This window comes from Amphibalanus amphitrite, unplaced genomic scaffold (assembly GCF_019059575.1).
Source record: "Amphibalanus amphitrite isolate SeventyFive unplaced genomic scaffold, NRLGWU_Aamphi_draft 000163F_arrow, whole genome shotgun sequence".
NCBI lineage: Eukaryota > Metazoa > Arthropoda > Thecostraca > Balanomorpha > Balanidae > Amphibalanus > Amphibalanus amphitrite.
Genome location: NW_024881658.1, coordinates 135,181 through 150,203, shown reverse-complemented (window position 1 = coordinate 150,203; position 15,023 = coordinate 135,181). Strand labels below are relative to the sequence as shown.

Genomic DNA, 15,023 nt, shown 5'->3' with positions numbered 1-15,023 from the left:
TACTAGGAATACCACCCGGCACCCATTCTGCGAACACTCCATAAACGGTAACCAAAGAAGCGCTATCGTCTCCTTCTCCACTTCCACAGTCAACCAGTAGGCACTAAATCATAGCTAGTCAAAACAAAGCGGCCACTATCACCACGTTTAGCTCATCGATGATGACGTGATCTTTACGACGATCGACGTGGCGGACGTCGGACCACCGGCGACGACGGCGCTGCTCGGTAAACAACGAGCGAAAACATGCAACTGCGGTGGCATCAGCCGTCCTTGCATCTCCTATCTCGTCTCTCCCCGCGCCGCGCGGCTTCGCTGTGGGTCCCGCTCAGCTCAGACCGCCGGGCTGAGCTGAGCTGAGGTGAGCTGAGCTGAGCTGAGCTGAGCTGAGCGCACTGACGGACGTCTGACGCCAGTCAGCGGCCACCTGCTGCACTCTCAGTAAACAGACCGATATGTGCTGTTTTAGAGTCATATTTTTTCCCAGGTTTATGTTTGTAGATATAAAACTTTATCGGAATTCACTGGGATTGTATTGCGTATGCAAGTCCAAATATTTCGGGCAATATTGTTTGGCCTTGGTCACTGGACAACTAGAATAACCCTAGGGTTATTCATAGGGTTATTCTAGTTGTCCAGTGACCAAGGCCAAACAATATTGGCCGAAATATTTGGACTTGCATACGCAATACAATCCCAGTGAATTCCGATAAAGTTTTATATCTACAAACAGACCGAGCTCAGACTGCCGAGAGATGGCGTCACCCACGAGCAACTACCGGGCGCGCCATCACGAGCGCAGACGGCAACACGGATCCTCGGATGGGTGGACGATGGTTTCATCTGGTGGTAAACAATAAACCACACAGCTCTAGTAGCCGAGCAGGAGCCACCAGCTGGCCACCTGGGAGAGGCGCGGTTTACACCATGTCACCTTGGATACGTCTGCGACCACAAATGACGTCACTCGTAGCCAGTGACGTCACCAGCTGTCGGCGCATCTTTCACCGTCGGTGGCGGCCTCTGAGACGGGGGCTGGCCGAGGGCCTGCTCGCGGGCGGAGCCGCCGTGCCGGGAGGGTGGAGCGGCCGGTCGGCGTTGACACGCCGTTTAGCAGACGCGCCTCCCTGGCGGCGCAAGGCGCGCCCGGGATCTCAGCCGACTCAGAAGCCACCCACGCTGGCTCAGAGTCGCCTCCGAACTGCTCGCTATGCTGTGAAGCTGCGGCAGCTGCTGAGCCCGCTCAACTACCGCCCAAAACAGCACCCTCGGACAATAGACATACAGTCAGCCGCAGTGTGGTAAAACGGCTGACGCGGCGCACAGCCACCCGACCTGACCTCGGCACTACCGGGGACGGCCCACAGCAGCCCACAGCCCCGCCACTAGAGGGGGAGCTCAGGCAAGCCACCTCGAGGCCGCTCTGTGGCCATGCTAGCTGTGACGCTGCTAAAAAAGGTGATACGCTCGCCGCTGCGCACGAGGACGGTCGATCGGCTCCGAGGGATTTCTCATCGGCAAAAGATAGCCGGAATTGTATGTAAAATAGTCAGGGAATGTCCGCTGGTATCTGTCTGGACAATCAGACTCGGCTTCAGTCGCCTTTCCGGGCCAGCGGACGGCGAGGTGGGTTGATTTCATCTTGCTCAAGTCAGACTGTCTAAAGTAATCGCTTGACACAAGTGCGCAAATCGCAGAAGTGCCTAGCATATTCATCATTCTTTATTCAGCTTACATCTTGTAGAATACGCACTGTCCAAGCTCTTCTAAAAAATCCACCGTCCGATAGCATCAATAAGCTTTAATGGACGGTGAGCAGCAAATCGCGTTTCAAGGCTCCTAAGCGAGAGGCATCACCGGCCGGAGGAATTAAAAAGTCGGCGGGCGAGAAAAATCCCAGTGATGCTCATCATCACCACCTCGGAAGCATGTTTAAGAATCGTGATAACCTTCAGCCTGCATTTCAGCCGCTTCGCTGCATCTTGCGAAATGCTGTCGAAATATTGCCGTCACTTAGCTGGTCAGTGGTCAACAGTAAAGACAGACGATAGGCGACTTCAGGAGGAGCCATTCCAGGAGCGACCCACCACAGCTCTATGAAAATTACACAGCACTGAGAGGACTTTCGCCCTCCACTGTCTGCAGTGCGTCACACTCAGGAAGCTCCTTGAAGTGCGGTGGAGCACGAACGATTCGGAGGGCGCGCTTACACATGCTCATTTGGAATGAAAACATCAACTAGCTGCACTTGACCTTGTAGTTGTATCAGGCTGCAAAATACAGGCTTCATGGACCCAGAATACAATGCAACTAAAAGGGAACAACAATGCGAGCAAGCGTTCAAAGAGCAAAGGAAGTTGAGCCTTGGCGACTACATAACAGGCGGTCTAGGCGCCACCTCACCTCGTCGCTATCAGGGCTGCAGCAGCCCCTCCTCAAGGCTCAAAACCACAGCCCTGAGAGCTGCTAGGGACTAAGGGCGAGATAGATACTCTTCCTACTCTTGAGAACGGCACCTCGCTCCTCCTTTACTTTCAGATCTGTAGATTGTCCTTCTGAGACAACTACAACCCATCATAATAAACTATACACTAAAATAAACTACAGCCCCTCTTAGAGCTGCATCTCGCTACTCCTAAGTCCTGCGCCTCACCCCTTCTGCTGTATCTCACCCCTCCTGAGAGCTGCATCTCACCCCTCCTGAGAGCTGCGTCTCGCCCCTCCTGAGAGCTGCAGCAGCCCGGGAGGCGCAGAGGGCCGGCGGACTGGGACGCTGCGGCCGGCCGTGACATCATGGTGTGAGCTCACACTCGGAGAATGTGACTGGCCCGGGCCAGTGGGGACGGTGGCGGACCCGAAACTGGCGCCGGGCGCCGGCGCCGACACCCCCGACACACCGCAGACGGCCGCGACAGGCCCCCAGCGGGCAGTGACACACCTTCTGATGGCTGGCCACTGGACGGCACTGGTCTGAGGTGACCAGATACAGTGGCAGCGGGCTGACACTGCTTCAGCTCCGAAATCGCTGGGCTCTGTGAGGCAGTTACAATCTTCCTCGTCCCTCGCACTTATAGTTGCTGGGCTCCTCGGTGTGGCACAGATTAGGTGACAGCAGTGGCAGCGGGACCCGTGAACCGTCGGCCGTTCTGACGCTCCCGACTCTGCCCTCCGTGCAGCGACCCGTGACTCAAACACAAACAAACACCGCAGGATGATAGTCCAGAAGCGGAACGGCTCACCGGGCCATGTCACCCGGTCTGCTGGAAGGGACGCCGTGGCCTTTTTAATGCGAGTTATATGACCCCGAGTAGCTAGAATTGCGATAATGAAAGGTACAGCACTGAGTCCGTGTCTTGCGAAATGCAGTGGCATCGATTAACCCAAGGCCCTAAAATATATCAACCTGTTAACCAATCACTGTTGCAAAATCTATATCAGCGCACAATGTTCAACACGCGCATTAAAGGGACCCTCCCACCTTCAAAAAAGTTTATGAATTGGCATGAAAGTGATGTCGCTCGGTTCACAAAGAGCGAAAACGAATATCTACCAAATTTCAACGAAAAAATATTCACCGGTTTTCAAGATATTAGACTTTTACTTTTGTTTACTTTTTTGGGATCTCCGCTGTTTCTAGCGACTTTATTTTAGAAGTGCGGCGTTTGCGGCAGATGTTGCGCGCAAATAGCATATACCACCGCGTGCTACAAAACGTTTTAGTCAAACATTTAAAAATCGTTAGATATCTGCGCTGACGTCACACATTCAGAGGGGTATTCCTAAGCATTAGCCCCTCTGAATCAAAATGCTGCAATTTTGAAATTCAATATTTCTGATTTAAGGCATTTCTCGATGTTGTGAGTGCCGAAACCGGTACTTGTGAGCCAGGGACCCCATTTTGGCTATCTCAACTCAAATCTAATGTTAAGGTGGGAGGGTCCCTTTAACACTATCGCATTTATCGCTTGTGAAAACAGTCAACGGAGCCCCTCTCGACGCAGATGCCCCCTCCCCCCAGCTATCACGCTTGTTCACTGTGTGAAATGCGCAGCTGGGTGCCCGGCCACCATAGCCCTTCCCGTCCCCATGAAACGGACTGAACCCTCCACCATCCCCAAAACGGACACACACCTCACTCCCCCCCCCCCCCCACACACATATCAGCGGACCCTCATTCCGCCCCTAAACATGGACAATTTCCCTTCCCCAAAATCAGACACGCCCTCCCCCCCCCCTCCGTAGAAAAGGTGGCATGTGCAAAACGAGGGACCTCAGAACTGCCAGGTGCCAGCATCATAAAGCGAGTCCCACACCGAGTAAGAACATCTTCCGTAACTCCCGGTGATCACTCGCTTTGCTCGAACTAAGCACGTTCGAATCAGTAGCATGCAGAATGCAGATACTCTAATTTCGTGCACCGGTTCTGTGTACCGGGTGCCACACCTGTTAAACTGGGCCAGGTCGATACGGCCCGGCGATTGCAGACCGTCGACGCCCCCCGGTGACGTGGTCAGTCGATATCACCTTCCCGGAGCAGACCGGGCGACTAGAGCCGTCGGCGACAGGGGTCAGAGCAGAGGTCACCTCTCAGAGGTCAAAGCAGAGGTCAGCGCACAGGTCACCGCAGCAGCCAGAGTAGAGGTCATCTCCCTCAGCGGTCAGCGCAGTGCTTAGAGCAGAAGTAGCCTCTCTCAGAGGTCTGAGCAGACGTCACAGAGGAGGTCAGTGCGGATGTCGCGGATGGGGAGTGGGAACACGGCTGGGTCTGCGTCCAGCGCTATCTCGCTCCCCTGGACCGACACCTGAGCCTGGGGTGCGGCGCGGTGTAGGCCGACCCCCGGTCCCCGGCCGTGTTCAGTGTTTGTTACAGGGGACTGAGTCACCGTGCAGGGGCGGCAGAGAGTCGGTGGAGAGGGCGGGGCGGGCGGCGGTCACCTCAGCTCCGCCCCCGCCCCCGCCCCGCCGAGGTCCGCCCGCCCGCCATCACTCTGCCGCACCGCACCTGTGAGAGATCTGACTCATCCGGGATCAGAACGCCCTCATAGTATTCCAGCACCGTTAGCATGACGTCACGCCGGGGACAAATCGGCCGCTGCAGCGGGGACATTGTTATGCAGCCGCCCGGAGTCGGCACCTGTGGCCCAGTCATGTCCCTGAGAACGGGAACTGACGGGCCGCGGTACAAGCCGAACAGGTGGCAGTTGCGCCACGGCGCCGCGCCGCTCTCGTCTCTGCCGCGCCGGCGGCGACACTCCGACACGGGCGTCGTTTGTCGCCGCGCGCCGGGAGAGTGGCGCACTGTGGCAAATATGGAGCGCGCGCGCCGCGAACGTCGCCTATTTCAGAGCGGCATCTCCCGGAATGGATGGACAGGGACAGATAGGTACAGAGGGACAGAGGCGCGGAGCTGAACAGAGAGGTCACAGGGGATACGGCGGGTAAGAGGGCCGAACGGTCACCTCAGAGGGCGCCTGGTGACCTCGGGGCGGCCCGAGCGAGGTCAAACGGAAGTCAGACACATAACCAGATGGCATGGGCTGGCTGAGGTTGGTTGGCGTTGAGACTGGTGCAGGATCAGATGGAATTTGACTAAACCAGATGAGGTTACGTTGAAGTCAGAACGGCTCAGGTTTGCAGGTACTGAATACAAGTCCCCCTGCTTCCCGACCCCCACTATCCAGACTGGGTACAACACGAAAAAAAAAACTAAAACTCTGCAACACGCCGCGCCGTCTGATATCGTCAGCACTGCCATGCTCTAGCCCGACGGGACGAGCGATGGGAGGGTCCCACCGCCACCATCCCCGCCGGCAGAGACAACCGCAACATTTCGCCAGTCCGGCCGGTCCAACCATGCCGTGTTATTTCGTGAAAATGGCAGCCTTCCGGGGGTGTTTACCTAACGACGCCTCGGTATTATCCCGGAGGCGCGGCTAAACACGGGAAACTGCTCCAATTCCCCCAGGAAATTGCAGCCGTTCCATACAGTTCGACACTCTTCCGACAGAAAACCCCGCGGCTGAATGCTGATTGCGGCGACCGATTGGCCAACAGCAGCTATTTGGACCGACCAATCATGACACTCAGGCGCTATAATGCAGGTAAACAAGGGCAATCATGTTAGTTATGGTGGCGTTTGCGTGGCACCGGCCGACACCGAAACGATCCGGAATTTGCATGGGATTAATGTGGAAAATTTAGCATCAGTTATGTACAATAGGTGGCAAATCCAGAAGAACTCCGAGAAGGAAAGGGTAATACACACCAGCCTGGGCTTGTTCAATCATTCGTTACTTGTACATAGTTGTCGACGTTAACATTAATCAAAATTTGCTGTAACTACATTTCAACATATACCTATCCTGCACAATCTTCTGAGCTTTTGTGCCTTGTGATCTGAGATTTTCTGAAGCAAACAATTAGTTTCTTTGGAATCATTTGACACGCAAAGGTGCAATACAACAGACACATTTGGCAAATTATCAGCCGATGCTTTTCGTCATCCATAAAAGTGCCCGTTCCTTTGCCCGTTTTTTTTTTCTTCTAAAAAGGTGTTATGATTTAGTTTTGATTGGTAAAACCGCAAATCACTCATGTCAATACTGACTCATCAAACCTCGGTGAGGCTCCTCCAGGCTCCTCCAAACGTCTCAGTGGCTTCTCCAAATTCCTCAAAGCTTCTCCGCATCGCGCAACTCGTGCTTCCTCCAACTTACTTCGAAAACGCCACACTTCCGGTACGCTCCAGTCACTCTGCTTACTTAATTAGCCTACTAATCGTTCGCTCTGTTTCAGTGGCTTCTCGCGTCTCCTCAACTCTCCTCCAAAGCTCGCCTCTAACCACCTCCGAACTCCTGCAAAACCAAAGGTGCCCGCTTTCAGACACGACATTCTCAGACCTCGCAACTAAACACTTATGGTGCATGGGCATACAATTAGTGCCGGTTTTGGCGAAACTGGCAGTCACCGTAACACAAAACTGACGTTAAATCGCAAAAATACATGCACTGTATTTTCTAAATGTTAGGTATATTAATGGCGTTCTAAAAGATTCACCAATGCGCAATCTACTAGTAACACGTAGACAATCTCGTCGTTAATGTATTCTTTTGACCACCAAATAGGCAGGTTCGTGATCTTCATAAGCAGGTTAATCACTGAAGAACATTCATAAAATGATTTGCTACAAGCAAACACATGACTATACAATGCCATGCCGCACCAGCTTTGACCAATCAGGAGCAAAGTCTGTGTCTTTCAACATCCATGAGCATTGCATGCCGATTGATGCCATTTTTTTCGGCCACAATGTCAAGCTGCGGCTCCATTAGATATAAATCACCGTGCTCTTTCACACATGCCACTATTTGGCGCCTACGCTGCTAGAGTTTTGTCAGAACAGGGTCCGACCTTTGTCCCGCTGACCTCATAATGACCTCCCAGGGACAAACTGGGCACCGTGTGAGGACAAGATGCCCTTTCCCGGTTGGAGAAGGTCAGGGGTGTGAGATCAGATTACGGCAGAGCCACGAGTGCAAACCAACGTCCGGCGTCCCATCGCACCCACCAGCCTGTCCCACCGAGCCCATCAGCCCGTCCTAGCGAGCCTGTCAACCCGTCCCATACAATATGATTTAATCTCATCCTAACCACTTTCCCATGAGATTGCTTCACATTCTCAATAATTCGAGGAATTACAATCTAATAACGAACGGTTCGTTGGCGAAAGTGCTATCCAACAATTAAATGCAAATTCCCCCTAATTTACTCAGACGGGTGACGTGTGCCGTGACTCTCCGTTATTCTCAACGATGGAGAGATGTCACCCATACCTCCCATTTCAGGGTCAAAATAAAGTAGTCTGTCAGTTCCTCAAAAAGTTTTCCAGCGGCACGGCCTCACAATCAGCCTAACAGCGATATCCGTGAACCAAACACGCCACGAATGGACCGTTTGCGTGATATGAGTCGCCAAACCAGACTGCCGCGAGGGGTTGAGTTTAGGTCGCCAGGTATTCAGAATCGATTGCTGACGGGGAGGTAAAAGGGGTGGCCGCTGTCTAGACAGCCTACTCGCCACCGATCTATATAATTCAGCAATCAACTGCGTGATCGATGGTATGGCGCAGCCCTGTCTCAAACTGCGGGGTCACGGGTCAGAGGTCAGGGGTGCCGGCAAAAGGTCACCGTCCCAGAAACCTCTGCACTTCTGCAGCATGGCTGGGTCATCAAAAGGCAGCAGAGAAGATGGACAAGCTTTTAATTTAAGGATCTTGCGTCGTCTTTTCACCCAAAGTTGGCTCCAGCACTGCCGGGACGGCAAAACAGCTGGACTCATCCATAGCAAATGCCTCAAAAGTCAACAGGTTATGACAGCATCCTAAACTGCACAGTGTAAAAACCAGAAATTAACCGGTTCGCTAGCCGCTCGGTGACCGTCATCCTTGTTAATGAACACGCTTTCTTTTACGGATACATCACGTTTGAATGGCAGATTACCTGGCTACTGTCATGTTTACGAGGGTATACAACCGCCTGCTTTTCCGGGAAGACACACGCAACTGAACACGAACCTATATCAGCACCGCTGTTCTCGGCACGCAGCTGTTCCAGGCACGCGAGAGTCGCACCTTATATAGCTCGTTTCTTATCGGTGAGTCAGCTTATGTCGCCGCCACGCAGCCTCGGTGTTGGAATGGAACCGACCCTGACCGTCCGCTGAGACGTGTCGTATCATATACATTATCGGTGCTACTGCGCCGCACCACACGGCATGTCAGGCTTAGCTCAGATCTTAGCCCCAGTGAGCAGAGGCCCACATTGGGAGCTGTTGACTCAACAGAGGCGTCTGCGATACGATATATGTCGTGATACGTGATACTCGTACATAGGACACGGGCATTTCACCCTAATCAGCTTGAGTAAATTGTAAAGTAGGGGTCGACAATTATGACATACAGAGCTCCCGGCTCCCGGTCCTCTCCACCACCATAGAACAAGTCAACAGCGTTCATCTTCCAGTCGGATAGATTCTGCCTTCCGTGACCTTTTCCGGCGGCTACCGTGATCGGCCACAGCGTGAGCTCTGAACCAATCGGCGGCCAATCCAGCGCAGAGTAAAGCCGCCGCCACGGCTTCCTAAACAGGTCGATAGCCAATCGGGCTCGGCCGATTGTGTTGACCGCGGCGCCACGTCCGTGAGCCGTCGGCTCGTGTCGGACCTGTTCCGTGACCTGTCGAGAGAGCGTGCTCATCCCTGATCAGATTGGAGCCGTCCGTATGTGTTCAGCCGGCCCGCAGAGCGGCGGTCCCTAACGGCTAACACAGGGCGGAGCGGCAGCTTGGATCGCCGGAGCACGATATACGGACAGGCACGCACAAACCTCCGAGAACAGAAGGCAAATTAGCCGACATATCACAGCAGGCACGCTAGGGGAAAGTACAAAGGAGAATGGATGAGATAAGGTCAACTTACGGCCTAAGAGAAACTCTGAAAGCAGCTTTCGAACCATTTCAACAGAAACGTTGCACAAAATGTCACTCCAAATAACGCCGAACAGTTTCGGCCAGAAGAGGACGGATGCGAGCCAAGTGATAAGGCCATGCTGAAGGGCACGTTGGGCCTGCCCGTTGGGCCTGCCCGTTGGCCGCTGAGCCGCCCAGAACACTTGGAGACCAGGCCGGGACGGGATGTCCGCCACTCGGAGAGTTTCCTCCTCGTGCCAGCAGACAGCTTCACAGACGTGCCCACTGCCCAGGCTGAATCGTACGGCGTGACTCGTACGAGCGACGACCCTGGCCGTCCCATACGCCGCCGTGACCTCGTGCCCTCACGGCACGCTCGGTCTCCGCTCTCCGGTCAATGCAACGCTCAGGCTGGACCGCGAGGTGTCTTAAAGACACCTGCAGGCGCAGGGAAGGACGTGCTGTTCAGACGATATAACGAGGTTTCATTGCAAGTCTTTCCACTCCAGTGCTGCCAGCGTAAAGGAGCATGGCTAGACCAGCGAGAGGCCCCGCCGTCCCGACACCGAGATGCGTCGGAGAAAGGCCGTCTGCCGGCCGGCTGGAGGCTCGCCATGCCCTTATATGTCGCGTCCGGCCAGGCCGCGACCTCGGGCTCGCCCCTGCTGCACGGTCTGGGCAGCAGGGGCCGAGATGGGTTCAAACCGGGGCTGAGTGGAGTCTAAACTCTTGGAAAAGGGTTCGAGCAGAGGACTAAGCAGGACTCTTACCCTGACCAGGTGGGGAACGGATTCTGAGATAGAAACTGGCGTTCGATCGAACGTCGGAGTTTTCTGACCTGACCTGACCAAACCTGACCGATCAATGCGATGTTTCACACCTTGACGGCTTCAGAAGCTGGTCCCGCCCTCTCCGGGATGAAAACCGCCCGTGTATTAGTTCGAGTAACAACCTGAACCACAATCCGACACGAGATCAGACACGGTCGCGGTTCTAAACAGTCAAACCGTCTAAACAGTCATCAGAGCCCGGTTCAGCTTGAGCCGGCCGATAAGCCGCCACCTTCTAATGAGCTGACCCACAGCAGGCGTTGTATCGACTAATTAGTAACCCCAAACGGCTCAATATTAGCGGCGCGATGGCAGACAATGGCGGTGCGGGCCCTGCAGGGTGGCCGGCACGTGAGGGAAAGACGCGCCCAAGCTCTGCACCGTGGGCGGCCCACGGATGGTGCAGGGTCGAGTGTCCATTCCGCTGGTTCAGGGCACTACCATTAGTTGAACGTGACCGAGCAAGTAGAACAAGAACGGGGAATATAGCTGATGAAGGGCAATCACGCTTAGTGTAACGCGAGTCTAATGGAAGAACAAGGCCGTATTTGGTATAATGCCAAAGGTGTAATGTCGCTTCGTCCATACGAAGGTATGGTATTCCAAGTTATCAAGGGAGGAGAAGAGATCAAAATCACAGAAGGTATCATTGATGCACGTCAGGGCACCGATAGAAAAAGCTCAGGAACATCATTCTGCAATCTTGCGGAGGCAAACATCAACAATCAAGATCGGGTCAAGGCCACCGGATATATGATGTGCAGCCCCACCTCGGCAGACTGCCAGGAGGAGTGAGCACTAGAGGAAGATCGTCCGCGTCACGCCCATCTTTAGGCTGATCCAGCGGGACAGGGTGCACGAAATCCCCTAGACAACGCCTGGCGTGGGTGAAATCGGCTGGGCGCCACCCGTCTGCAGAGTATGACAAATCCCGCCTCAGGTGTGGAGGGACTGGGGACTGCAGAGAGCTGGGGCGGCGGACCGTGCAACCGGGCGGAATAAAACTCAAACGAGTGGGATTATTCGGCGCCACCCAGGCGTTTGATTAAAAGAACTGAGCCTCGTATAGGGCCGAAGTTGAGAAGGAATGATAGAAGGAAGGAATGAAACTGATTTGTATAAGCGCTTAAGCGTGAGTGTGTTGAAACATGGAATACTTATTGCTTGTGACTTTATCGTTATGAGCCAAAACGCATTAAATCGAACCCCCAGTTTCGCCCAAATTGTTAAAAATGTCAAAAACCCAGGACCCCAGTAGAAGGCCCAAAATAGCAGAGTCTAATTTCTCAGTTCGCGCATGACCCATCAACCCACCTTAAATTTAGCGCCCATTCTAATATCTTTTGGCGCTTAGAAGTCAACGATCTGCGATTTCACTTTTTTGGTTTGTGGCGACCAAGCGTTTACCTATCGGCTGACAAAACTGGTCATTACGGTTTCCAGAATAGTGTTTACTGTTTGTGGTTTAGGGACCGTCGTATCACCCAAGATACGACGGTACCGATATCCCATATCTGTAATATCGGTAGTACTATGGTAGTATACAACTCCAGTCTCCCAATCCCCAGTTTTCATCAGCCATCAGGCCGCACTTACGCCACGGATAAACAACAAAATATCAAATGTGTAACAAATAGAAACTAAATCTCGATACCTTTTTTCTTGGCGTCGCCGAGCAGGCAGCGGTTGCCGAGCGTGCAGAAGAAGCTCTCCTTGTCGTCGATGTCACTGAGGATGTACGAATCCTTTTTGTCCTCGGGGGTGCCGTCTGCGCCGGGCGCCGGGCTGCTGGTCGCGCTGCTCCGGTCCTCGATGCAGGCCCGGCTCGGCGCCGCCGGCGCGGTACTAAACTCGCGCGTCGTCTCCGTGTTGCGCTTGGTCTCGCCGCCCTTGGTCTCCTCGGTGGTCCGCTCCTCCTCCTTCTTGTACTTGGTGTGGCCGTTCTCAGTGGTGGTCTCCTCGTGAACCGACCACTTCTCCACCTTCTCGACCAGGCCGGACGCCATCGCTGCGGGCTCGGCGGGACTGACTGTGGGGCGCGTGCCGCGGACTGGGTACGACCTACGAGCTCCCGGGACGCGTGTCAAGCAACTGACGGCGCCGGTCGGAGCGCAGCACAAGACCTGCTGGCTTAGTTCGCGCTCCGACCGCCAGGGGCGCGGTAGGCGCCGCAGCTGGTCGGTGCTGAGCCCAATTGCAGACTGCATGGGCCTGGGTCGGGCAGGGCGGCACCGGTGTCACTCCGCACGCGACGAAACTCGCAGCGGACGAGGTCAGCACGGTCACTGCAGGTCACAGGTGTGTAATGACCTCTGGTAGGGTCACCGTTGGACCACCTCAGTCTCATCTATCATCCCCTGTGCGTTACGCAGCGGGGCCTGTCGTTCTCCGGGCGCCTCTGACTCAGGAGTCAGGACAGCCGTTCGGCGAATCATCGATACGGTGCTACCTTGTTTGGGTAGGCTGAGCTGCGTAACGCCCCTGGAGAAATGCGTGGAAGGTCGCGACCCACCAGACAGGTGCATGAATCCCTTCCGCTCCATCGACGCAAGCAGTGGGGAGAGAGAAGAGGGAAGGGAGGGAGGTAGGGAGGGAGGGAGAGAGGGAGAGAGAGAGAGAGAGGGAGAGGGAGAGGGAGAGGGAGAGGGAGAGGGAGAGGGAGAGGGAGAGGGAGAGGGAGAGGGAGAGGGAGAGGGAGAGGGAGAGGGAGAGGGAGAGGGAGAGGGAGAGGGAGAGAGAGAGAGAGAGAGAGGGGGGGGGAGAGATGTCCAATGAAGAGGGAGATGACTGCGACAGAGAGACGTAGGGCGGATTGAATGGCATTGCTGGATGGACCTACAAACAAATACGGCTCATATGTAAACGCCTTGGGTAAATCAATGCCGATGCCAGTGCACACAGTTGCATCAGCGCCTGTATAATCGTCAGCAGTCAAACTTGACGACATTAGTACGGGCCAAATAGTGGGTGCAGCCAAAGGCAAACTTTTGGTATGTGAACCAGGAGAAACGTCAACGATACCTACCGTGTCTTATATTGCCAAGCTTACAACATGTTGTGATTCAAATAAAACACCTTGCATCATACATGGGTCACCAAAACATGACCGTCAATCCATCATAACTATTGGATGTTCCATCTCGGATAAACGATGCCCGTCGAAAATCCGCACGCTAATAGCCGTTCCCATCAGATTGATGGGCGGCCCGGTCGGCTTTCAGCCCACACCGACCCGGCCCGGTCCGGCCCGGCACGCTAATGCAATAGCCGAATGTCAGAGGTCGCGATCGGCGCCGACACCGCTGACACAGCTGACACTACTGACACTATCGAAACTAATGACACTTTCGGTCAATCCTTCAATCGGACCGGTGCACATAGTGGAGCACCATAAGCCGTTTTCACGACGGCCATCTGGTACACATTTGGTGCAGATTAGGTGCAGGTTTGGTCAAATTAGGTTCAGTGTGTTTCTTAGTAGCTATGAGCCAGGGTTGCACTAATCGCTTATATGCCTGCTTTGTCATATTATCAGAGAGTATCATCGATTAAAACACTGAAATAAATTCATAAAATAAACATAAATGCTGTAAAAGAGACTAGGTGCAGATTTGGTCAAATTAGGTGCACTCGCCGGATAGACCGTCGTGAAAACGGTTATAGAGGAACTATAAAGCACCGATAGAGCGCCGCCAGAGGAGCCGCACTCGACAAGGTATCTGTAGTGTCTGTGAGTGGCGGACGAGGACGTCAGGACGACACTACAGTATCACAGGTCTGCTTTAGTGCCATAGGAATGCTAGATTCACGAAGTGTCAAGAGGCATGTCATGGAGTCACGGGGATCCATAACATAACTTGTTAGACCTAACAGCGCACGTCGGCTGGGCAGAGTCCACCCTCACCTGCGGCGCTACAAATCGTGGCTATGTGCGCGCGTGTGAAGATCGCGTGAGGCTTTTCGTTGGTTTTTGGAGTCGACCGAGCCGGTTATAAACAACAGACGAGAGAGATTGAGCTCTTTGGGGGCGGCGCGTATGTTAACAGGCCGAATGACCGCACCTTGCCAGTAAATAACAGGTCCTTACGTCACTGGGGGCTATGGGCAAACCATGCTGACGGCGACTTATAAAAAAACAGCGCCGACGGAGCCACCCACAGACCCCACAGTGACCTTTTGCCGATCAAAAGTACCTACCACCGTGCTGGGAGATAACCAATAAACGAGTCGAGTAGCTACTCCGCCGCATACAATTTAGTAAAATAAATCATCACAATGCCTTGACGACGGCAGTCGGGTACGCCCCATTGTTATCCCGTTTGGCGCTTTTTATAGGAATTATAGATGCGTTCACAGTGGGCGATCGCTGTTAGATATGCGTGTGCCGTCGGGTCTTGCGCCGCTCGGAAGCGGCCTGCGTCACTGCGGTCGGCGGAGGAGGCCGAGTGCTGACTGGCTCGACGGCCGTCCTCCGCAAAAGGCCGGCAGCGGCCGCGCCCGCCGCCAATACCTGCCACGGCCATATTTGGCGCTCCGGCGGGCCGGCCAGCCACCTGTCCGGGCAGCCCCCCGCCCCCGCCCGGCGGACCCCCACCTCCCCGCCGCTCCGTCCGGCCGACCAGCAGAGAGCTGAGGTCTAAGGCAGGTAGTGTACCCTCTATCACGCTTGCTGATTTAGTTGTTTACTCTTGCTTCGTCTGCCGTCCTATTCCTAACGTCCCCTTTCCAT

The 15,023-nt window shown here is 54.4% G+C and overlaps 1 protein-coding gene across 2 annotated transcripts in view; it reads right to left on the bottom strand.

Moving 5' to 3' along the window:
* Positions 1–15,023, bottom strand: part of LOC122383409 (four and a half LIM domains protein 2-like) — a 154,899-nt gene that overhangs the window by 5,463 nt on the left and 134,413 nt on the right. The gene's annotated exons all lie outside the window — the stretch shown is intronic.